Source organism: Anastrepha ludens, chromosome 2 (assembly GCF_028408465.1).
Source record: "Anastrepha ludens isolate Willacy chromosome 2, idAnaLude1.1, whole genome shotgun sequence".
Taxonomy (NCBI): domain Eukaryota; kingdom Metazoa; phylum Arthropoda; class Insecta; order Diptera; family Tephritidae; genus Anastrepha; species Anastrepha ludens.
In genome coordinates, this window is record NC_071498.1 from 139,855,848 (window position 1) to 139,861,568 (window position 5,721).

The following is a 5,721-nucleotide window of genomic DNA, read 5'->3' on the forward strand; positions in this document are numbered from 1 at the left end:
TTTTAAAGCTTAACAAGTATTTGCTAAAGTAAGGAAAAAATATTTCTCAATAGAAGTAACACACGCTTATTCGCTCTTTAATATTTACAAATATTCAAGCAAAAACTAATAATTGGTTTCAGAGTCAAGAACAACAAATGGCAAAAGTTAGGCTCATATAAATTTTTAGTTCATGAAAATATTTTCTTCAATTACACTCCCTTGTGTACACTATTAATTTAAGTTTCTCATAAAATTCTGTTAACTATTTTCGTTTATAATAGTTTTTGAAAAAAAAAAAAATGAAAAAAAGTGTAAGATTATTTTATAACTGGCAAGAGCAGAGCACTATTGAAATGCAGTTTTTCGATTGGGGATATTCGAAAATGTTTTTATTTTATTTTTTAATTTTTTAGCAGCATTAACTTATTCAATACGCAACAGCGGGTTTCTGAAATGCGTTATCGTTAAATCGCCTTCGCCATAAATACACACACACACATGTAAATGAATTAATATTTAATTAGAGACATTTAGAATTCTTTTCAGAACGCTCACAGTAACACAACGAATTTTTTATGCTCACATTTCTTAAATCTCCTCAAGAGTTTTGGCGTTGCAGTTTTAGTGTGGCCGAATTAGTATATTTTTGCGCTCTGCATTCTCTGCCAGTGAACAAAGTTTTTACAACACAAATATTACTCGAGAATTGCGCGTTCTATCTATCACTGGGCTATTACTTAGCGGGAGTTAGAGCTTTTGTTCGCTTACTTTACGAAAGATACGCCAATTACAGCGGCAGTTCGTCCTTAACTGTTTTTTCTTTTAATAAATGCACACATATGTAGTTCTCGTTCCTCTGGCATCTCAGCAGCGCAGCACAGCAAACTGCAGCACCACCGCCACCGTGGCTAGTTGAAACTCAATGAACTCAATTATTTTATTTTTCACAATAATTTAAGTCCCTCTAAATAATAAATTTATTCACGCAATTTGAAAATATGAGAAATGGAAAACAAATTCAATAAACCAAAATAGTTTTTCGCTAATTTTTATGAGTTATCTAAAGCTATTGGCCTCTTTTCCTTAGGTTTCACGTACATATTCACATATGTATATGACTAGAAATGGCAAGTTTCCATTATTCCATTATTTTTTTTATTTTTTTCAATTATTTTTCCTATTCGACTTCTTTAAATTTGGAATTATGTTTTTGCAATATGAGATCGGCAAGGCAGTGAGGATTGTTCTACTCTGGTATTGTATCTATAAATATATGTAATTTTAAGTACGCATACATACAAAGAAACACCATCATACACAGGAACATACCCGTATAAATATAGACATCATTGTTTAATTTGATTTACGAAAATATGTATGAATTATTGTACGAGCGTAAGTCACCTTAATATTAAACTATAAAATTATAAACATAATTGCTTTTTTTTTTGGTAAATTTCTATGTTTAAAATACAATTTAAATTTTTAACTCAAAAAACATTTTAAAAATTCTGGTAGCGTTAAGGTATTGATAAAAATAACTATGAATAAAATACAAAAAAAAACTTGAAAAATTATTCTTACACTGCAGAGGGTGCACGTGCGTTAGATAATACGTATTCATCATCACCACCATCGTTTGGCGCTACATCTTCTTGTGAGCCTTGGTTAGCAAGACGACTTTTTGCCATTCTTTCTGACTCCTATTCTTAAAAGGTCCTCTGCTAATTTTCATCTTTCCGCCGTGGTCTGGGCATTGCCTGGCTTCGTACCTTTGCTACCTTAGTATCCTACTTCTTCTTCTTCTTGAATGGCGCGATAACTGCTTACGCGATTTTGGTTGCGGTTAACGAAGCGCGTCAGTCGTTCCTTTCTCTTTATTGTTGTTGTAGCAGCATAAACATTCCCCGTGCATATACGAGGAATGCTGCTAAAGTGACAGTCTTTGGCCGGATATAAGCCCGAGTCGTTTCGGTTACGTAGAACCGACTGTCGTGGAAACGAACGAACCGTGCTAACCGACGTCAGTTGGACAAACCAAGTGAAGCTAATTCCTTCTCCACCTGATCTTCCCAACGCAGAGGAGGACTCTTCTTCTGGAGCTTTTTATCCATTCGGACGACTTCACACAGCCACCAAAGCCACTGGATTTTTATTTGCTGCACTATGTTTACGTCGTCGTAAAGCTCATTGTTTTATCGCCTACGATACACGCCGTCGCTAACGTGCAAACGTCCGAAAATCATCCGCATCATTTTTCTCTCAAACACTCCAAGTGACACCACCTCATTGGACATTGCCACCGGATGTGTGTATTTCTGTCATGAAAAAAGAGCCTCATAAAAACCATCTGCCGTTCGAAGTCGGCTTAAAACTGTAGGTTCCTCCATTTGTGGAACAACACCAAGACGTACAACTCAAACAGGTATAAAATTGACTTGCAATACAGAACAATTCTTTACAAGTCACACTCAATGGAGGAGCAGATAATATTTCAAAACACTCTTCAAAGCACTTTTTCCACTCAACAGTGGATACCTCCAAAACGAGTTGCTTAAAGGCTTCTACAGCTTTTTCAGGCGTTGAATAAGGTTGACCATGCATTTGATTTTTGATTTTCGGAAACAAAAAGAAATCATTAGGAGCCAAATTAGGGCTGTAAAGGTGAATGGCCCAATAAATGCACAAAAACTTTCTTGTGTGAGCCGATACACGAGTGCTCGCATTGGCTTGGTGAAAGATATTTTGTCTTTGGCGGTTGGTTTTCCTTAATTCTTTGAAAACTTCTGGCAAACAAATAGTTGTGTATCTCTCAGAACTGACTTTTAAATGTCTATAGCTGTACAGTTGCAACATGCAAAGATTTTCTGAAAAAAAAAAACAGGCGACCATTTACTTTAAGTTGCTTCTTCCGCGAACAACTATTGTTGGACTAAGCTCTATACTGCCGATTGCTGTTTTGCTTCCGCTTCATATGCATAGATCCAAGATTTGTCACATGTGTGAATGCCATAGATTTCCTTTGAACCCCCGCTGCTGCATTTTTTTAATATTTCTTAAGGGCTTAGGGGTAGCCAGAGGCCCGAAAACATGATGATATGCAATAAATTTTTTTTTGCTAGTCAATTTCTTTATTTTACAAAAATAAAAACATAGCATTAATACAATATGTTTCGACTTGACTTTAGCAAATTTAAAAAAAAAATGTGAAAGTTATCCCTGTTTGTGTGGAGCCCGTTTCTCCAAAAGTCACTTGCGGTGATCATCACAAGTCCTTGGAGATACATCGAAAATCCATCGGACAAGAGAAATTAGTTTTATTAATAGATAATCTTGAGCCTGATCGAATCTTTTTTTTCAAAATTGACAATATGGCGGCCTCAGGAAATATTTTTCAGATTTTCGAGAAAAAAACCGGCAATTAATTGTTTAAAAGTTTTTTATGTTTTTCAAAAGCAGTATAAATTTTATTGAAATCTACCAAGCGGTTTTTAAGTTACAGTGATCAGCAGTTCAAAAAACATAGTTTTGAGAAGAACGCATTTAATCACATCGATTTATGTAGAGCCCGAGCGCCGTTTGTTAATTGTTGAATAATTCGAAAAGTTTTTGTCAGATTCACTTCAAATTTTCACACAAGATATCATACTTTAGGAAAATGCAAAAAAATCAATTTTTTTTTAATTCTGACAACCGCCTAACCCCTTAGGACAAATCGACATAAGTACGAGTCCTTTTTTTGGGCAATTTTCAAATTATGCGTTATCCAACGAGAACAAATCTTCTTGACGACCAAATGTTCATGCAATATTTAAATTTTTCTCGTAAGTGAAAACTCTATATGTCAGTTTATGCTAAAAAATAAAACATTTCGATAAAAATTTTCATTTAGAGCTCATCAAACGTAATGTTGGGAAGGCGTCTAATATAAAAGGCAACACTCGTATCTAGCCAGCTGTAAGCTATCCACCATTTTCGTCACGAGAGCATGGCCTTTTGGCAAGGGTTTCGCACATTACTAAGCCGCATCAGCATGGAGCAGAGTGTCGAACCACATCCATTAAATTTCGATGTTGTTATTTCGATCAACTACACTTGTCCATTGTAGTTAGAATCCAACTGTTTCAGCCACTTGGAAAATCAGAATTTTGTCTGCAATACATTATGGGATAACCGCACGTTTCGTTCCAGTCGGTAGAAAACTCGTTCAGAACTCTCGCAACTGAAATCGCACGACCCAAAGAAATGCGTGGTCAGGGTCAGGGAAGGGTTCGCATTGACTTTTTGTCTTTTAATAGGAGCACTGATATTTTTGTGAGAAATATAAGAACAATTCCTTCTTCGTCCAAAATTTTATGAATTGTTTTCTGTTTTTTATTGTAATTGGTAAGTAAAAAATAAAGTATCTACACCACTTTACCCTACACTACTCAAAAACGACTGTTTAAAAGCTTTGATATATTTTTATGAGTATAAAACATTAGAAGAAAACATTCCCAGAAAAAAGAAAGCGCGAAAGACTACTAGCCAGATTGATAGGATGTTCGTTAGATTGTCAAAAAATCATGTTAATTCCAGGTTTAAGCTGCGATTAGTGGTGCTGTACCTTAGCCATAACCTTAACCATAGCAATCAGCTGTTCTGATCAAACATGTGGGGATCATTGCAAATGATTATAGGTGCCGCACCATAACGCCGTAACCATAACCGTAGCCGTATGTATTTATGGAATTCTGGGTTTCCCCTAACCGTAAACAGCTGTGAAATACTTTACATTTGTTTTGAAATTTTCAATCAAATTTGAATATTAGAAATGAACAACAAAAATTAATTGACTTAGAGCAAAATTATTGTGTCTTTATGACAAAATCCAAATGTTGTCATCAATTCTTCTCAATATCAGCGGTTTATGGTTATATATATATATATATATATAAATATAATTGGTGCGTACATCCTTTTTGGGTGTTTGGCCGAGCTCCTCCTCCTATTTGTGGTGTGCATCTTCATGTTGTTCCACAAATGGAGGGACCTACAGTTTCAAGCCAACTCCGAACGGCAAATGTTTTTATGAGGAGCTTTTTCATGACAGAAATACACTCGGAGGTTTGCCATTGCCTGCCGAGGGGCGACCGCTATTAGAAAAATGTTTTTCTTAATTTTTGGTGTTTCACCGAGATTCGAACCAACGTTCTCTCTGTGAATTCCGAATGGTAGTCACGCACCAACCCATTTGGCTACGGCGGCCGCTGTTTATGGTTACGGCATGACTAATCAACAAATGCTGTAATGTTGCGGTTATGGTTATAATTACGGTTACGGCAGCATTAATTGCGGCTTTAGTTAGTGTGCTTAAGCAGCAGTTCTTTGTCGGCTTAAACTTCAGCCAATCCGGTAAGTACCTGTTGCGGTCCACTGACTCTTGTCGTTTCTGTAACCAATGGCAGGAGGCTCCAATGCACCTTCTCCTTGAATGTAGCGCTATAACCAGTATACCAGGCACAATGCTCAGTTCAACTCAGCGCTATCTTAAATTTAATAAGGGAACTGGGTCTGGATGTGGTATTGTGATGAGTAGAGGGCACAAAAAACCATGTTGTCGAAGTACAAACCTCCAATAAATTTGAATATAATCTACCTGGAGCAAAGAGTAGGACTAGGCGCAAAAGTTGGCTGAAAGAATTTTAATTAAAATTTCCAATTGCAATGAAACACCGGCAAGTGCATACTTAATACATC